Source organism: Stegostoma tigrinum, chromosome 3 (assembly GCF_030684315.1).
Source record: "Stegostoma tigrinum isolate sSteTig4 chromosome 3, sSteTig4.hap1, whole genome shotgun sequence".
NCBI classification, from domain to species: Eukaryota; Metazoa; Chordata; class Chondrichthyes; order Orectolobiformes; family Stegostomatidae; genus Stegostoma; species Stegostoma tigrinum.
Window position 1 is genome coordinate 10541811 of NC_081356.1, and position 21082 is coordinate 10562892.

The following is a 21082-nucleotide window of genomic DNA, read 5'->3' on the forward strand; positions in this document are numbered from 1 at the left end:
CATAGGTGAGATCACATCTGGAATGCTGTGGACAGTACTAGTCATCTTATTTAGCTCCAAATTGCATGAGGGTTCTGTGAGAGGCTGGATACCATTTCTTGGACATAGTCAGCTCCATGAACTTGACAGTGGAGCCCACAATTAAACCTCATGACTGCTTCAATGCCACCTCATACTACTCACTACACTGCTATGGGATCCAATGTTAACAGTGGTTTCCAGAATGCTGCTTCACTTGTCCTCTGCGCAAGGATGTTTTCAAGCAAGATCACTGAGACATAAATCAGGTCCACAGGACAGGTTCCTAAAGTTCTCTCTCATGATGATCAGTCCCTGTAACTCAGTGATGTTTGTCAGTGCCTATGAGGATGAGAGGGCCTTGTTCATGGTGAAGTGTTGCAATTTTTAAACTGGATCCTGAAAGTCCAGAGGAGCTTAAGGGCCTGCAAAGTCACAATGAGCCTATGTGAATAATACTGGAGGTTGGGTCAGTCAGGTTCCAGGTAAGGTTTCTCACCATCTTCTGTATTCAATCAAGTCAGTCATGCTGTTACTTACACAAGAGCACATATCCTACATTACTACACGATGGCAATAGTGACCAGACCCATAGAACTGAACCTTAAGAGCCTGAAATGAAGCCCAGTGATCCAAACCAGTGCAAGGGAAAATACCCAAAGTGAAACTCAGAAGCCAGCTAGAGATGGACAGCGAGGAAAGCCCTGGCAATAAATTATGGAGAGAAAGAAACTGAGGAAAGAGTAGGAGAAGGCCCAGAGCAGAGTTCACAGTTCAAAACAGGAAGAAATCAACAGCCACATGGCTCACAAGTTTCCATAAATCAGAGGCCCATAGAAAAGAATAAGCACACAAGCGAGAACTTCCTGTGCGACACTAGGATTAAAAGTAAAAAATGGGTTTTTTATTCATTCATGAGATGTGGGCACCACTATCCAGGCCAGCATTTATTGCCCATCCCTAATTGCATAGAGGACAGTGAAATGTTGACCACATTGCTGTGTCTGGGATCACACGTAGGCCAGACCAGGTAAAGATGGCCATTTCCTTCCCTAAAGGACATGTTTGAAACAGATTGGGTTTGTACCCATGACAATCAACAATAGATTCATGGTCATTGTTAGATTCTTAATTCCAGGCTTTTTTTTATTGAATGCTAATTCTACCATCTGCCAAGGCAGGATTCAAACCCAGGTCACCAGAACATTGCATGAGTTACTGGATTAATAATCTAGCAATAATAGCATTAAGCCATCACCTCCCCTTAGTTCAGTTTCCGTAGTCTATATTGCAAATAGCAAACTAGACAAAGCGTTATCTTTATCAGGCTTGCGAGAAAATTGTGATGACCTCAAGCAGACTGGGCATTGAGCAAGCTGGTGCTGATAGTTCTGCAGGTACCTGGTTGTGGTAGCTCTCAACGATTGGCCAGACAAGGACAAGAGCAGGAAATTGCCGAGATAATCAGCAGCAGTGTAAATGCCACCCTTGCCAGGCAAGGTGGTATGGAAGGAATGGCAACATTTGACAATGTAATTAAAACATTTGATGCTCATTTCTGTTTAAGAAGTCCCATCATGGACATGGCAATGTGTATCCACAATGCACAAATGTTAGGAGACACTATGAACTCCTCAATCAACAACAAGTATAAACATTCAGTTCTGGATGTGAGTTTGCTCGCTGAGCTGGAAGGTTAGTTTTCAGACGTTTTGTCACCATTCTAGATAACATCATCAGTGAGCCTCTGAAGAAGCGCTGGTGTTATGTCCCACTTTCTATTACACAACACCAGCGATTCGTCGGAGGCTCACTGATGATGTTACCTAGAATGGTGACGAAACATCTGAAAACTAACCTTCCAGCTCAACGAGCAAACTTACATCCAGAACCTCAACCTGAGCTACAAATCTTCTCAAAACTCGCTAACATTCATTTCTAGTCTCCCTGCTATAGGAAGGACGTTGTGAGATTTGAGAGGGTTCAGACACAGGTTTGGGGGCTTTGAGCTACACGGAGAGGTTGAATAGACTGGGCCTTTTTCCCTGGAGCATCAGAGGCTGAGTTTTATAGAGGTTTATAAAATCATGAGGGGCATGGATAGGGTGAATAGCCAAAGTCGTTTCTCCAAGGTAGAGGAGTCCAAAACTAGAGGGTGTAGGTTTAGAGTGAGGAGATAAAGATTTAAGAGGATCCTAAGGGGCAACATTTTCCTGAAGAGGGTGGTGCATGTATGGATTGAGCTGCCAGAGGAAGTCATGGAGGCTGGTACAATTATAACATTTAAAAGGCATCTGGATGGGTACACGAATAGGACGGGTTTAGAGGAATATGGGCCAAATGCTGGCAAGTGGGACTAGATTTATGTAGGATATCTGGGTGGCATGGACAAGTTAGACTGAAGGGTCTGTTTCCAAGCTGTACAACTCGATGACTCTACAACGCTACACCTTCTGTAACATTACCCACTTTCACAATAACCATCACTGTCAGATTGCCCATAGTTGTCAACTTGAAAAATCAGGAGAAAGTGTGCAGGTGTACTGTTTCATCTCTGGTTTAACATACGATCTGAAATTGTATACAATCCTGAAAAAAAGGTGTTAGTGAGAGTCTTACTGCACCTATTGGAGTGGAATAATTGATGATCACTGTATCATGTGTGAGCTATAGTGAAGTATGAGGAGAAACAGATCAAGCTGCCTATGATCTAGTGACTGGCGAAAGATCAAGGACAGATGGAGTGTTGTGAGGCATGTACAAATGAAGCTGTAGCATAGTAAATAGCACAGCTTTGTGAAGTCACTGAGCTTTTTCCAACATTACGACCATATCCTGTATCATAAATTCAAGGCATTTTGCTCCTTTTTTCTTGAGTCGATGTTTGGTGAATTTCTTTCCCATGGGAAATGAGGATAACCCTGATCCTGTCCTCAACACCCACCAGAGCCCCATACACAGACACAGCAGTGTTCTGACAGCACGTGCTACAGATGGCTGGATGGTCTCTTCATCCTGCAAGATGAGTATAGCTCTCTTTATCGATTACCAATTGATGGAACTTTTCACCATTTCAAAATGCCTTGTAGCACTTAAAGCCTGGATTTCCATGGGACCTTCTCAGATCGCTCACCATAACATTGGTGGATGCATGCCAAAAGGTACATTTTTAAGAGTACTAGCAAAAATCTTTAACCCACAATCTACTTCAAAATTGTAACATCCTAGAAATCCTTCAGCCCATGATGTTGAGCTGAATCTTTAACAGAGTAATCCAAATAGCTCTGTCATCTCCTTTCCTCACAATACCATAATTTTCTTTTCAAAATATTTAACCAATTGCTTTTTCATAGTTATTATTATGTCCAAGGCAATTTTTGCAATGAGATAAAATGTTCTCCCCTACAACAGTCAGTAGGCTCAAAAGAAGAATAAAGCCGTGAGTTGGGTTTAAATTTTAAAACACAACAAGAGGTATTTAAAAGTTTAATGGGAGGAAATATATAAATATTAGAATAAAATGAAAATAAGATCAGGAAGAAAAAAGCTGACAGCAAATTCATGTGAAGGGTTTTTTTTTAATATAAAGCTGTTTTATTTGTAATTGATATTGCAATTATAAAATGCAGCTATGGTTAGAAAGCTCATTAAAATTCTATTAAATTATTTGGAACACAATTGATGTGCTTAGTGGCACCTGTAAACTTGGAGAATGTGGAGCAAAGGATGTGTCAGTGTAGAAAATAATATGAGAGGGTATTTTTTATTCTTTTCTGTTGGTTGGTATTTACTGCCTGTCTCCAGTTTCCCTTGAGAATCCAGATTGGAAAGCATTGATACAGCATATACAAATAAATAAACAAGGAGATGGATTAAGCCATTCTTCTCCTGGCTTTATTCCACCATTGAATAAGATCTGATTGCGATCACATCAACAGTCCCACCTACCTTTCATTCCTTTACTTACCAAAAATAGACCTAACTCTGCTGTTAAAAAAAGTCAAAGATTCTGCTACCGCCTTCCACCAAAGACTCATGAGCTCCCAAGAAAACCATTTCACCTCATTTGCTGTTTGAAGCACTGGCACCTATCAACAAACAATGAGTCACCATTGACCTGAAACTGAACTGGACTAGCCAAATAAATACGCTCTGTACTCAATAGAGCTTAGAAGGATGCGGGGGTCTCATTAAAATGTACAGAATATTTGAGAGGCCTGGATACAGCAGACGTGGAGAAGATGTTTCCACTAGTAGGAGAGACTAAGACCTGAGGGCACAGCCTCAGAATGAAGGGGCAATGCTTTAGACCTGAGATGAGGACGAATTTATTCAACCAGAGGCTGGTGAATTGGTGGAATGTTTTGCCACAGAGGGCTACGGAGGCCAAAACATACAGTGTATTTAAGACAGAGATCAATAGTTTCTTGATTGGTAAAGAGATCGAGGGTTAGCGAGAGAAGGCAGGAGAATGGAGTTGAGAAATGGATCATCCATGATCTAACGGCAGACCAGACACAATGGGTTGAATGATCTAGTTCTGCTCCTATTCTTGTGGTCTTTTGGCATCTGCATAAACAGCACTTACAAGGAGTGTCAGGTTACTTGCTGTTAAAAAGTTCTATGACCCTTCAATAAGTTTGGTTTTTAAGCAGTTCTTTTCCTATTTCAGTCCATAATATAGAAATACAGGAAAATATAAAGATACAGTCTTTACAAAATGGACTGCAGATCAAGAAGGTAGATCACTATCAGCTTCATAAGGGAAACTGGGGATGGGCAATAAAAGTTGACCCAGCCGATGAAGGACACATCCCATCAATAAGTTTTTTTTAAGAGCTCTAGACGCTCCTGTGAGAAGAAATATCCTCTTCTCATCCAGCCTGCCAAGATCCCTTGGGATCTTGCATGCTTCAATCAAGTTGATTCTTATTTGTAGCTGGAAAAAGGGATATGGATGAAAAACCAAGGTGCGTGATATTCAAATTTTGGTTATTGCAAGTTGCATTGAGATCAAAATGTCATATATATCCTGCTCATTTCTGGTTTGAGCCATTAAGGTGAGTCAATGATGAGGACGTTACTACCTGCAGAGGGCAGTATAGTTGAAATGTACATGGCTAATGCCATCTCTTAACCTTAAAGGTGAACATACAAGAGGCAACACTACCAGCGTTATACAAAAATATCTTCAGCTACTTTGAAATTAGTTGCTGATTAATGTTTACTATTGTTATGATTGTACAAGTGTTTGGTGCCTTTTTAAAGTTGCTGAAATCAACAAAATTTGGAGTGGCAGGCAATGAGGATATTGGCCTGGTTAAACACACAAACTCATCACTTTTAGATGCATGTGGACCAGTAGATGTCCCTCATACAAAACAGCAAAGGGAAAACAGACAGCAGAAAGACAAGAACAAGCTATTGGAAGAAAGAGGAAAGATGGACAAGAGGAGGGAATATAAAGTGTAGTCAAAATGGACAAGAGGAGGGAATATAAAGTGTAGTCAAAAGCAGTCAAAAGAAATAGGTCAGATCTGGGATAATAAAATGTGAGGCTGGATGAACACAGCAGGCCCAGCAGCATCTCAGGAGCACAAAAGCTGGCGTTTCGGGCCTAGACCCTTCATCTAGGCCCAAAACATCAGCTTTTGTGCTCCTGAGATGCTGCTGGGCCTGCTGTGTTCATCCAGCCTCACATTTTATTATCTTGGATTCTCCAGCATCTGCAGTTCCCATTATCACTGGGTCAGGTCTGGGGTAGGAGCTAACACATACAAGTGAATGAAATTCTCAAGGCGGAGGGTGAGTGGCCAGAGGTCGTGGTGCACATTGGTACCAATGACATAGGCAGTAAGCGGGATGAGGTCCTGCAGAGTGAGTACAGGGAGTTAGGAAAGAGGCTGAAAAGCAGGACCTTGAGGGTAGTAATCCCTGGATTACTATCAGTGTCACGTGCTAGTGAGGCAAGGAATAGAAAGATAGGGCAGATGAATACATGGTGAAAGAGCTGGTGCAGGGGATAGGGTTTCAGGTTCTTGGATCATTGGAACCTCTTCTGGGGCAGGGGTGGCCTGCACAAGAGGGACGGGCTGCAACCTAAACTGAACGGGAATCAATGCCCTCGCAAAGAGGTTCGCTAGTGCTACACAGGAGGATTTAAACTAGAGTGGCAGGGGTCTGGGAACCAGAGCAGCAGGTCAGCAAGTGGAGGGATTGAGGGGAAGGTAGATGTTATGATCAATAAAGCAGAAGGAAAGAACTGCATAGGCAGGTAAATGAACTCTATGGTACTGATGGGTGGAGGTGTGTTCATTTCAGCTCGAGGAGTATTCTAGGTAAGGCAGATGAGCTTAGAGCCTGGACAGTACGTAGGACTAGGATGTCGTGGCTACAGCAGAGACTTGGTTGAGAGAGGGACATGACTGGCCGCTCACTGTTCCAGCATTTTGGTGTTTTAGATGAGATAGAGAAGGAGGTAAAAGCGGTGGAGGAGTTGCATTACTAATCAGGGAGAATGTTACATCTGCACTCCGGGAGGACATGCTGTAGGGCTCATCCACTGACGCAATATGGGTAGAGCTCAGAAATAAGATGGGTGCAATCACTCTGATGGGATTATACTATAGGACTCCGAACAGCCACTGAGACATTGAGGAATAAATATGGAAAGATGCAATAAAAACAGAGTTATCATAGTGGGTGACCTTAACTTCCCCAATATTGACAGGACTTCCTTAGAGCAAGAGAGTTTGTGCAAAATTTATGAGCTATGGAGCCTTTGGAGAGGATGCAGAAGAGGTTTACCAGGATGCTGCCTGGATTAGAGGGTGTGAGCCATGAGGAGAGGCTAGAAAAACTCAGCTAGTTTTCTCTGGAGTGGAAGATGCTGAGGGGAGACTTGATAGAAGTCTGTAAAATTATGAGATGCTTCGGTCGGATTGACGGTCAGAATATTTTCCCCAGAGATGAAACGTCTATTACAAGGGGGCATGCATTTAAGTTGAGAGGCTGGTGGAGACAGATAAGATAGAGGGCATTGAAGGGATGATTGGACAAGCACGTGAATATGCAAGGAATGGAGGGATATAGACAAAGGGCAAGCAGAAGGGATTAGTTTAATTTGGCGTCATGTTTGGCACAACATCATGGGCTGAAGGCTCCACTCCTGTGCTCTACAGTTCTATATTCTATGAATACAGAGGGACAAATTATATAGTATGACCCATGGGGAGAAATTGAAACATGGCACAAAAAGGCTATGGGTATTATAAGTAGTTGGATGTGTGTTGCCCCTTTAAGAGAGGGGGTCAGGAGACCCAGAGGCAGGAGTTAGCGGGGCAGCCTAAGTCTGAGTGCCGAACTAAGGAGATGCACGACAAAGTATTGCCTGTTCGGGTTTATCCTCTGTCTACATTGTGTTCTATTTCTAATTCTGAGTGAACCACAAACACAACAGTGGATGCCATTGACACATCTTGTTACCTCTCCTAATGTCATAAGCTTTCAGCTAAAAATGATGTCTGCTTTGGAGAAAAAAAAACAGTGGGACTTGGAACCAGGAATGACCAATATTGATCTATAAACAGCTGCACAGGTTAAGATTATAGTTTTGGCCCAGGTACCAGTGAAGGAGTCACCAGGGAAACAGAGTGTAGATCAAGGGCTAGCAAAGAGTAGAAGAGAAAGCTGGAGCCTCAGGAACAAGAACAAAAACAGAAGTTGCTGCAAAAGCACAGCAGGTCTGGCAACATCTGTGCAGAGAAATCAGAGTTAACTTTTCTGGTCCAGTGACCTTCAGAATTTCCTCCACTTCTGAGGAAGGGTCACCGGTCCCCAAAACATCTGATTCCTCTGCACAGATGCTACCAGACCTGCTGAGCTTTTCCAGCAACTTCTGATTTTGCTCCTGATTTACAGCATCAGCTTAAGGCAGGAACAAGGTCCAGTTTAGAAGACAGAAGAGTGAAGAGAAAACCAAAAGGATCTCAGGACAGGCAATAAGCAGAGACCCCAGTGAAGTTGCAAACATTAGCTACTGTAGCAGCAGTCTAAAATGCAAATGCCAGGAGAGCACTGAGGTTTATCACAAGGATCCAGGAGATAACTTCAGGTAAATAAAGAGATGACCCAGTAATAGGGACATGTATCTCTTATCAATGTCATCAGCCCTCATCCTAGAATACCAACTTTTGACTCCACCATCTGTGCAAACTCGCATCCAACCTCCAACTCCATTTCATCTCCAAAAAGTGTTCTCACCGCCCAAATTTGAGTCCATCTTTTCCGAAATACCATATTTGAATCACCACATTTGGTTTTCATGCCATCACCTCTCCTGATTTCTGCACTCTCACCAAGCTATCAGAATATTTATGAAAACCACCGCTGGATGAGCCAAATAAATAACGGCATGACCAATGTCATTGTCTTCTATCCCTGCTATTGATGCTATCTCTCTTGCTGACAACTTGCTAAAATTAAACGAATTCGTTCACAATTTTTGGCATCTTATTTGATTCAGGGATGTGTATCCCATTGTCAGTATGTCTGAGGTTGCCATGAACAACTCTCCTTTCCAGCCTTTCCCCTCCCCTGAGGTTAAACCACCAAGAGTCATCCCCTTCTAACAAGAGAGCAGCCTATAGCCTGGTAGGACTGCGATGGCTTTATGGTGACTACGTCATTTAAGAGGTATTTTCATGATGCCTTTACTGCATCATAACATGTAATCTGAGGATATAAAGATCTCATACTCACTCTTACCCTAGGATCACTTGAAGTATGACACTGTCCAGTGCACTTCTGTTGTAATGCCATAGTTTTATGTTAGCTCAGATACTTACTTACCTCAGGAAAGCAACATTTGTGCATATGATAGTTATAATAAATGTCTGGTGCATTGCTCAGTGCCATGATATCTACACCCTATTTATTATCTTGCGGGAAGTAATATAAGCAATGCCTCATCAGGTAAAATGTCCTGTTAGACAGCCACCTCTTCACATAGTCCATCCATCATGAAGACCACCTATTTCTGCCTCTGTGAAATCACCAAACTTCATCCTTGCCTCAGCTATTCTGTTGGTGCACCCCTCATCCATACCTTTCAGTCTTCTACACTCTGTAACTGAAAGTAAACCTTTATCTACGCTTTTAAACTGAAAATAAATTTCCTTCTACTATTTCAAACAAAAACTAAAGATTCTTCTGCACTGTCCCCATCAAACACTCCCAGGACAGGGGCAGCGCAGTGTTAGATAGAGTAAAGCTCCCTGTGCACTGTCCCCATCAAACGCTCCCAGGACAGGGGCAGCACAATGTTAGATAGGGTAAAGCTCCCTGTGCACTGTCCCCATCAAACATTCCCAGAACAGGGGTGGCAGCACGGGGTTAAATAATGAGTAAATATCCCTCTACACTGTAGATCACTCTCATGGGGTTTCCTACTCAGTCCCCATGAGTGAAAGTTACAAATCTTACAAACTTTGATCCATAAATGGGATTCGGAGAATAGTTGTTTCAGAGATAATGGGAACTGCAGATGCTGGAGAATCTGAGATAACCAAGTTTGGAGATGGATGAACACAGCAGGCCAAGCAGCATCTTTTGTGCTCCTAAGATGTTGCTTGGCCTGCTGTGTTCATCCAGCTCCACACTTTGTTTTTCAGAGAATGGTTGTCATTTCTTCAAAGTATCTGTAGAAAATGTAGGCGTTTTAAAAAGTTTACAGGGACTTTTAAGAGTTTGTGTCAGTTTTAAAAGGATGAATCGATAAAACTGCTCCATGCGATGTCGTGAGATTTGATTCGCACATAGTACCAGCAGGGGAAAGGTTAAGAGAGAAGAAGCCTGGTGGGCAAACTCAATCTAAAGTTGCAGAGTAAAAGGAGAGCAACAAAACAGAAGCGTGAAAGTGATCCATGAGACATTGAAAGCAAACAGACATTGAAAGAGAAACACAGAATTCTTAGGAGGGGCAGAAACAGATTGCACTCAGGAAGAAACTGGAAAAGAGATTAGGGGCTTTTTCATTTGAATTGATTTCATTTCATTTCATTTGCTTTATTATTCTCACGTACCTCGGTACAATGAAAATTTTTGTTTTGTGTGCTGTGCAGGCAGATCATAATATACAAAGTGCATGGGGATAATAGAACAGAGCGAAGAATACAATGTTGTGGAATTGAGTCTTTAAAAAGCAGAACAATTGTAAGATATGTAAGGTACTGATCTGCTGTAGAGAGCTCGCAAAGATTCGCCAAACCTCAGTGCCATCTTGCAGGCACTGTACAGCCTGGGTAAAAAAAAAAGTTGTAAAACCTGGAAAGGTGTATGAATAATTTGTAAGTACTAAAGAGATCAGGGTTTTCTCAGAAGTAGGCAAACTATGAGCCTGATCATAATTGGCTAATGAGTTGAAAATGAACTCTGGATAGTTACGCCATCAGGACTGTCATGATGTTAATGATATTAAGGAAGAGACGACTTGTTGATGTGTGGTTTCTTGATGATAATTGTACCACTGTAGCACAAAGGTGAAAGCTGTTGTCAGGTTAGACTTGAGACCTGCCCTGTATGAATAAAGTATATTTTGAAACTGAGTATCTGCGCAGTGCACATCTGCTAGAAGTAGAGTTAGTTCTTGTGGTTGTGTAAGATGTATCTTTGTTGTATTTATAATTCAAAGTGAAATTTATCTTTATATTTGAAGTATCATTTGTCTGTTAATACATGTCTTTCATTGCATTGGTTTGGATTCTGAAACAAGACAGTGGCCTAGAGATAATGTCACTGGGTTAGTAAAACAGAATGCCAAGCTAATGATGTGTGGAAAAGGGACACATCCTATCTCGGCGGTTAGTGAAGTTTCAATAAAATTCTGGAATACAAAGCTAATTTAATGGTGACTATAGTCTGCAAAGTTATCAGGGAGGCCAAGAAGTAGTACCAAACAAAGTCACAGGCACAGACCTACCAAACAGACTCCCACTGCCTGTGGCAAGGCCTAAGCACCATCACAGGAGACAAAATGAAACAGTCTAAGGTACAGGACAATGACACATCCCACCCTAACCCGCTCAATGCTTTCTACGCTTGGTTTCAGCAGAATACCACTGCCATGGCAATGCCTACCCCAACAGCCCTGGCCACACCTGTTCTCTCTGTCCCTGCTTCAGAAGTCAGGTCAGCCTCCCTGGGAGCCAACCCAAGGAAACTAAAGGCCCCAGCTGAGCACTCAGATCCTGTGTGGACCAGCTGGCGGAGGAAATGCAACCGCAGGAAATGCTACACTTGCCCCCACACCTCCTCCCTCACCCCCATCCCAGGCCCCAAGTTGACTTTCCATATTAAGTAGAGGTTCACCTGCACATCTGAACGTGGTATACTGTATCCATTGTACCCGGTGTGGCTTCCTCTACATTGGGGAAACCAAGCGGAGGCTTGGGGACCGATTTGCAGAACACCTCCGCTCGGTTCGCAATAAACAACTGCACCTCGCAGTCGCGAACATTTCCGCTCCCCCTCCCATTCTTTAGATGACATGTCCATCATGGGCCTCCTGCAGTGCCACAATGATGCTACCGAAGGTTGCAGGAACAGCGACTCATATTCCGCTTGGGAACCCTGCAGCCCAATGGTATCAATGTGGACGTCACCAGCTTCAAAATCTCCCCTTCCCCCACCACATCCCAAAACCAGCCCAGTTCGTCCCCTCCCCCCACTGCATCACACAACCAGCCCAGCTCTTCCCCTCCACCCACTGTATCCCAAAACCCACCCAGCCTGTCTCTGCCTCCCTAACCTGTTCTTCCTCTCACCCATCCCCTCCTCCCACCCCAAGCCGCACCTCCATTTCCTACCTACTAACCTCATCCCACCTCTTTGACCTGTCCGTCTTCCCTGGACTGACCTATCCCCTCCCTACCACCCCACCTATACCCTCCTCTCCACCTATCTTCTTTTCTCCCCATCTTCGGTCCACCTCCCCTTCTCTCCCTATTTATTCCAGTTCCCTCTCCCCATCCCCCTCTCTGATGAAGGGTCTAGGCCCAAAACGTCAGTTTTTGTGCTCCTGAGATGCTGCTGGGCCTGCTGTGTTCATCCAGCCTCACACTTTGTTACCTTGGATTCTCTAGCATCTGCAGTTCCCATTATCACTCACATCCAAAGTGAAACCCAGTTGGTGATTTTTTCTTTGAGGGTCAAGGGTCATTCGGTTATTTTGGATTACGGTTCTCCCACAGAACCTAGACAAGAAAACTAAGAAAACATAAAGCCGAAATTGTCTTATTTTCAGGTAGCAACGCTGTCATGGTTTGAGTAGCTCATTCTTTTCTCTCAGCTGAGTCCAGGGCCAGGCTAATTATCAGTGTTAAAAGAGAGACCGCTGGTGAGTCTAAATAGAAGAGGCACTTGTTTTCGATCATAAGGTAGTTTATTGCATAACAGCTACAGTTACAGTTTACATTCCATACAGTCCTGGTCACCACGCTACCAGAGAGATGTGGATGCTTTGGAGAGGGTGCAGAGAAAGTTTACCAGGATGTTGCCTCGTGTGGGGGATTTCAGCTATGAAGAAGGGTTGAATGGACTAGGTTTGTTTTCACTGGAACACAAGAGGTTGATAGACCTGATAGAAGTTTATAAGATTGTGAATGGTATAAATTGAGTAGAAAGTATGAGGCAAAAATTTTTCCTAGGATGGAGGGATCAATTACTACGGGACACAGGTTCAAGGTGCAGAGGGGTTGGGGGAAGTTTCAAAGTGACGTGCGAGGCGGGATTTCACACACAGTGTGACAGGTGCCTGGAACGTACTGTCAGAGGAGCTGGTGGAAGTATACACAATAGCAGCGTTCAAGAAGCAACCAGACAAATACATGAACGGGGAGGGAACAGAGGGAGACAGATCCTGTAAGTGAAGACAATTTCAGTATAACAGGGCAACATGTGTCAGCTCAGGCTTGGAGGGCTGAAGGGCCTGTTCCTGTGCTGCATTGTTCTTTGTTTTCAATAACTTGCTTGGCATAATTACTGAGGATTATCGAAAGGTACACAAATACATCTACTCCATTTGAAAATTCATGTGGAACTCATCCACACCCAACACGTTGCCTTAGTTTGTGTCAGTCAAAAGGATCTCCCAACATTCTTTGCTGCAGCTACCAATATTTTGGGCGGCGCGGTGGCTCAGTGGTTAGTGCTGCAGGCTCACAGCGCCTGACACCCGAGTTCAATTACACCCTCGGGTGACTGTCAGTGCGGAGTTTGCACATTCTCCCTGTGTCTCCGTGGGTTTCCTCCGGGTGTTCCGGTTTCCTCCCACAGTCCAAAGATGTGCAGGCTAGGTGGACTGGCCAAGCTAAATTACCCATAGAGTTCAGGGGTGTGTGGGTTATAGGGGGATGGGTCTAGGTGGGATGCCGCGAGGGGCGGTGTGGACTTGTTGGGCCGAAGGGCCTGTTTCCACACTGTAGGGAATCTAATTTTGACAGTTATCAGTGACAGACTGAGTTTCTCTGTTTACTGTTCATGGAAACATTGCCTCCTGATGCTGTTTCTGTCTTCATTGTATAGATTTTTCATTCCAAATCCAGCTTAGTTAGTTGGCAGCTCTTTAACAAATTAAATATTTATGTATAATTCAAAAATAGTATTGATTAAATATTGCATAAAAGAGAATGTGACAGTATGGCTGGGAAGTTTCCTAACTGAAAGACATTTACAATTCCTAACAATTACAGAGGGGATGAAATTAAATATGTCCGGAAGTCAAATACAGGGAGCAGTAAGCAAGGAGGAAGAGTTTGTCGTTAATGGCTGACAGAAGTAACGGAACCCGTTGGAAATTAACTGTGACAAAGATAGATGGGGTCGTCCAACTTGATGACGCATTCAAAGCATCCTCCTAGCAGCTTTAAAATGATTGATAATAAAATGTGAGGCTGGATGAACACAGCAGGCCAAGCAGCATCTCAGGAGCACAAAAGCTGACGTTTCGGGCCTAGACCCTTCATCAGAGAGAAGGGTCTAGGCCCGAAACGTCAGCTTTTGTGCTCCTGAGATGCTGCTTGGCCTGCTGTGTTCATCCAGCCTCACATTTTATTATCTTGGAATTTCCAGCATCTGCAGTTCCCATTATCTTTAAAATGATTGAGATGGATTTTGCATTCAGCTACAAATCAAGGACACTCGCTAATGACCTCAAAGAGACCTATCCATAATGATCTAGTGATCTCTGTGACGTGATCTTCCCATTGACTCATGGTAGTTCAGGTCAGTTCCAAATCAAGGAGATCTCAAGGTGCACGCTAGCAATACTGTCAACAATCAAGATAACAGCCAATCACATTGATGTATTCCAACAGATGGCTAACCAGGAAGTTGGAATCACATTTTTATCCACTGCAGTAAGTTATTACAATTGGATATAATTGGAAGCTCAAATATCATTGAATTCCTACAGTGCAGAAAAAGGCCATTTGGCCCATCAAGTCTGCACCAACCCACCAAAGAGCATCTCACCCAGACCCACCACATCCCTGAAGCCTCAGATGGGATTCTTACAATGGCCAGTGCGCCTCACCTGGACATCCAGGGGTACTATGGGGCATTTTTCTTTAAACATGGTCAATCCATCTAACCTGCACATCTTTGGGCTGCGGGAGGAAGCCAGAGCACCCAGAGGAAACCCACGCAGACGCAGGGAGAATGTGCAAATTTTCCACAGACAGCCACCTGCGGCTGGAATCAAACACAGCTCACTGTGAGCCCATGGCCGACTCCGACGGAACCCCACCCACGGCCGACGCCAACGGAACCCCGTCCACAGCCGACAACTTCATCGCTCTGCCCACAACCTCCACAGCAAGCAACCCCAGAGAAGACAGCCACACTGAGCCCTGCCGAATCTTCACCATCCCCCCAGACCTCCCACTGACTGAGGATGAACGGTCAGTCCTAAGCAAGGGGCTCACCTTTGTCCCCCTACAACCACACATCAACGAATACCAGTCACGGTTGGACATAGAGCAGTTTTTCCGCCGCCTTCGCCTCCACGCTTACTTCTTCAACCGGGAACCTAACCCTCCCTCCACTGACCCTTTCACCGACCTCCAACACAAGTCCTCCTCCTGGACACCACTCCCAGGCCTCTTACGTTCCCTCGACCTCTTCATCTCCCACTGCCGTTAACCGCCTCAACCTCTCCACCCCTCTCACCCACTCCAACCTCTCCCCCGCAGGTAGCCCTCCGCTCCAACCCCAACCTCACCATCAAACCCGCAGACAAGGGTGGCGCGGTGGTAGTATGGTGCACTGACCTCTACATCGCCGAGGCCAAACGCCAACTCTCCGACACCACCTCCTACCGCCCCCTCGATGATGACCCCACCCCCGAGCACCAAACCATCATCTCCAACACCATCCATGACCTCATCACCTCAGGGGACCTCCCACCAACAGCCTCCAACCTTATTATTCCCCAACCTCGCACGGCCCGTTTCTACCTCCTTCCCAAAATCCACAAACCTGCCTGCCCTGGTCGACCCATTGTCTCAGCCTGTTCCTGCCCCACCGAACTCATCTCCACCTATCTGGACTCCATTTTCTCCCCTTTGGTCCAGGAACTCCCTACCTATGTCTGTGACACCACCCACACCCTCCACCTCCTCCAGGACTTCCAATTCCCTGGCCCCCAACACCTCATTTTCACCATGGATGTCCAGTCCCTATACACCTGAATTCCGCATGCAAATGGCCTCAAGGCCCTCTGCTTCTTCCTATCCTGCAGGCCCGACCAGTCCCCCTCCACCGACACTCTCATCCGCCTAGCTGAACTCGTCCTCACCCTCAACAACTTCTCTTTCAATTGCTCCCACTTCCTACAGACAAAGGGGGTGTCCATGGGCACCCACATGGGCCCCAGCTATGCCTGCTTCTTTGTAGGTTACGTGGAACAGTCGCTCTTCCGCACCTACACAGGCCCCAAACCCCACCTCTTACTCTGTTACATTGATGACTGTATCGGCACCGCCTCTTGCTCCCCAGAGGAGCTCGAACAGTTCATCCAATTCACCAACACCTTCCACCCCAACCTTCAGTTCACCTGGGCCATCTCCAGCACATCCCTCACCTTCCTTGACCTCTCAATCTCCATCTCAGGCAACCAGCTTGTAACTAATGTCCATTTCAAGCCCACCGACTCCCACAGCTACCTAGAATACACCTCCACCCACCCACCCTCCTGCAAAAATTCCATCCCCTATACCCAATTCCTCCGTCTCCGCCGCATCTGCTCCCACGATGAGGCATTCTACTCCCTCATATCCCAGATGTCCAAGTTTTTCAAGGACCGCAACTTTCCCCCCACAGTGGTTGAGAACGCCCTTGGCCGCATCTCCCGCATTTCTCGCAACACATCCCTCACACCCCGCCCCCGCCACAACCACCCAAAGAGGATCCCCCTCGTTCTCACACACCACCCCACCAACCTCCGGATACAATGCATCACCCTCCAACACTTCCGCCATTTACAATCCGACCCCACCACCCAAGACATTTTTTTCATCCCCACCCTTGTCTGCTTTCCGGAGAGACCACTCTCTCCGTGACTCCCTTGTTCGCTCCACGCTGCCCTCCGACCCCAACACACCCGGCACCTTCCCCAGCAACCGCAGGAAATGCTACCCTTGCCCCCACACCTCCTCCCTCACCCCCATCCCAGGCCCCAAGATGACTTTCCATATTAAGCAGAGGTTCACCTGCACATCTGCCAATGTGGTATACTGTATCCACCGTACCCGGTGTGGCTTCCTGTACATTGGGGAAACCAAGCAGAGGCTTGGGAACCGCTTTGCAGAACACCTCCGCTCGGTTCGCAATAAACAACTGCACCTCCCAGTCGCGAACCATTTCCACTCCCCCTCCCATTCTTTGGATGACATGTCCATCATGGGCCGCCTGCAGTGCCACAATGATGCCACCCGAAGGTTGCAGGAACAGCAACTCATATTCCGCTTGGGAACCCTGCAGCCCAACGGTATCAATGTGGACTTCACGAGCTTCAAAATCTCCCCTTCCCCCACCGCATCCCAAAAACAGCCCATTTCGTCCCCTCCCCCCACTGCACCACACAACCAGCCCAGCTCTTCCCCTCCACCCACTGCATCCCAAAACCAGTCCAGCCTGTCTCTGCCTCCCTAACCGGTTCTTCCTCTCACCCATCCCTTCCTCCCACCCCAAGCCGCACCTCCATCTCCTACCTACTAACCTCATCCCACCTCCTTGACCTGTCCGTCTTCCCTGGACTGACCTATCCCCTCCCTACCTCCCCACCTATACTCTCTCCACCTATCTTCTTTTCTCTCCATCTTCGGTCCGCCTCCCCCTCTCTCCCTATTTATTCCAGAACCCTCACCCCATCCCCCTCTCTGATGAAGGGCCTAGGCCCAAAACATCAGCTTGTGTGCTCCTCAGATGCTGCTGGGCGTGCTGTGTTCATCCAGCCTCCCATTTCATTATCTTGGATACTCCAGCATCTGCAGTTCCCATTATCCCTGTGAGGCTGTAGTGCTAACCAGTGTACCACCATGCTGTCCAATATATCAATATAATGTTTAATGTATTTTTTAAAAGTATTTGGAGATTTTTCCTGTAATGGGCAAATTTGATATTCAATGAATATAAAATTAGCTGTTCAAGGCGTTAGAAGGTGCTTGGTATTCATGATGAAATTTGCATGTCATTATACTTCAGTTACATCTCATTGAAGAAGGTTAATTCTTTCAGGTATTTTTCCAGCAAGGCAAATTGTGTGAAATTGGAAGTTTTCTGCACTCATTGATTGTTTAGGTATTGAACCTTGGAGAAGCACAGAATCAGCGACAGCGCCTTTGGAATTTCTTCATGTAACTGCATTTGCAGACTCCCCAGTCAGGATTTAATATGGTGGCACTAACTGTACCCACTGGCTGAGACATTGAGTAATGCTCACTTTGCAGCCCTAGAAAGCACAGCCAGGTTACATAGTTGTTAAGAATGAATTGGGTAATTTTGTGGCTTCTCCCTCCGTGAAGGAGTAGTATTCCATCCCTGAGAGCTGCTAGCCAATCAGAAGAACAGACAATTCAGACTCAATAGACCCATTGGAGCAGTGGCATCTACTGGGCCTGCAGTTAGACCCCAACCATGGGCAGCGATGAAGGTTGAAGTGTAAAGTCAGTGGGTTAGCCTCACCAGAGGCTATCAGGCAAGTTCCAAAGAAGACCTACATGTAAGGGGATACCAGCACTGTGGTTGTGGTTGGCAGGCTGGGTGTGGTAATGTGTGCATGGCCAGCTTCGTCATTGTGGTACTCCTCTGTGGGACACAGCGTCTGAACAGGAATCCTGACCCCCACCCTCTCAACCTGCAGTTAGCTACTTGTTGCCACTTGGTATTAGTTCCCACCCCGGCTGCTGGTAAAATACCAGCAGAGCAGGAGGAAGCTAAATGTTGAGTGAAATTTATGGAATCCAGATACTTGAATACTAACAAGTAGCAAGGCAAGTCGATAAAGCTGTGAGTAAAAGGCGAATGGTATGTTCAGTGTATGAATACCTGCATAAACTATAAACTGCAAATGGTTCCCAACAACATTCTGGCTTTAGTGTTGAAAACTTGTGTGCTGGAACTTGCTATGTCTTTAGCTAAGTTATACGAAAATGTAGCTACAACATTGGCATCTGTGCAACATTATGGAAAATTGACAAGCTTTCTACAATAGGCAAGATAAATTCAATCCAGCCAACTATTGTCCTAACAGCCTATTCTCTGTCCTCATGGAAGGCCTGATCAACAGAACCATCAATGTACACTTACTCATTGTGGACTCCTCAACTAATACTTGCTTTGGATTCTGCTCGATCACTTAGTTCCAGGGCTTTTGGTTACAACCGAACATCAATTGAATTCCAAAGTGAGAGGAGAATGAATGCCTTAGACATCAATGCAGATTTCATTAAAAGAGGTTCTAATGGAGAACAGAGGCTGGAATTATACCTTGTGGAAAACATTTTGTTGTGTGATTGAGGTCTAACTCTGTTTAGTCTCCCATTGTAATGATGCTGGAGTCCATGGAATTTTCTACAAGAGCCCTTTATTTACAGCTTGATATTCTCTTGAAATCCACACATTGTCTTCACACTTGATTAGAGCACTCTTCCAACTCTCTTTACATAATCAAGCAGCACCTGCTCAGCAATAACCTGCTCAGTGACGCCCAGTTAAGTTTCTGTCAGGACCACCCAGCTCCTGACCTCATTGTCGCCTTAGTTCAAACATGGGCAAAAGAACTGAATTGCAGAGGTAAGGTGAGATTGACAGCTCTTGACATCAAGGCTGCATTCGACTGAGTGTGGCATCAAGGACACCTAGCAAAACTGAAATCAATGGGTATCAGGGGCAAACTCTCCCGTGATTAGAATCATACCTGACACATAGGAAGATGGTCATGGTTGTTGGAGGTCAGTCATTTCAGCTCCAGCACATCTCTGCAGGAGTTCCTCAGTGTAGTGTCCTCAGCCCAACCAGCTTCAGGTGCTTCATCAATGACCTTCCCTCCACCTTAAGGTCAGAGATGGGGATGTTTGTCAATGATTGCACAATATTCAGCACCATTCATGACTCCTCAGATATTGAAGCAGCCCATGTTCACATGCAACAAAAACTGGACAATATCCAGGCTTAGTCTGACAAGTGGCAAGTGACATTCACACCACACAAATGCCAGGCTATGATCATCACCAATAAGAGATAATCCACCCACCGCCCCTTGGCATTCAGTAGTGTTACCATCACTGAAGCCCCTACTGTCAACATCCTGGGGGTTACCATTGACCAGAAACTCAACTGGACCCACCACATAAACTCAATGGCTGCAAGAGCAGGCCAGAAGCTGGGAATACTGCAGCAAGTAACTCACCTCCTGACTCCTCAAAGTCTGTCAACCTTCTACAAGGCAGAAGTCAGGAGTGTGATGGCATACTCCCCACTTTCCCAGATGGGTGCAGCCCCAACAACACTCAAAAAGCTTGACGCCATCCAGGACAAAGCAGCCGCTTGATTGGCATCACGTCCAGAAACATTTACTCCCTCCACCACTGACACTCAGTAACAGCAGTGTGGGCTATCTACAAGATGCACTGCAGAAATTCACCAAAGATCCTCAGAAGGCACCTTCCAAACCCATGACCACTTCCATCTAGAAGGACAAGGGCAGCAGATATATGGGAACACCAGCACCTGCAAACTTCCCCTCCAAGTCACTCACCATCCTGACTTAGAAATATATCGCCGTTCCTTCACTGTCGCTGGGTCAAAATCCTGGAATTTTCTCCCTTATGACATTGTGGGCCAACCCACAACAGGAGAACTGCAGTGGTTCAAGAAGGCAGCTCACCACCGCCTTCTCAAGGGCAACTAGGGACGAGTAAGAAATGGTGGCCCAGCCAGCGATGCCCACATCCCACAAAATGAATTTTTAAAAATGTGACTAATATCTTCACAACGTCGTCATCAACACTATCTGTGCTTCTGATCACATTGCATTACAGGAAGGAAGATGGTTTTGGTTGTCGCAGGTCAATTAGCCAGCCTCAGGCCATTGCTGCGTGAGTTTTTCCATGCGGAATCCCAGATGCAAGTATCTTCAGCTGCTTCAACCACGATCTCTGTCAGAACATCAACAAAATGATTAGGAGCAATACAAAATCCTGCTCTGACTAGATCTGGTGTATTGCCCATTAACAACTGGTTAGAGATTGCATTTATTATGATAGAGATTGTTGCAGAAACATGGAGGAGGATCAGATATTAGTTCTCACTCCTTTAAGATCCTATGCTATTCTGCTTGCAGGCAGAGGGAGAAGCTGAAATCACAGACCGCAGTGTTGCCCCACTCCAACCTCTTTCAAACATAGCAGAGCTGACCCAACCCAAGCACTTTGGGTCCCCAGTCGCTCCAGGTCCTAACATACTTCCCTGTCTTGGGCACAGCCTACAAGACCGCATGACATCATTA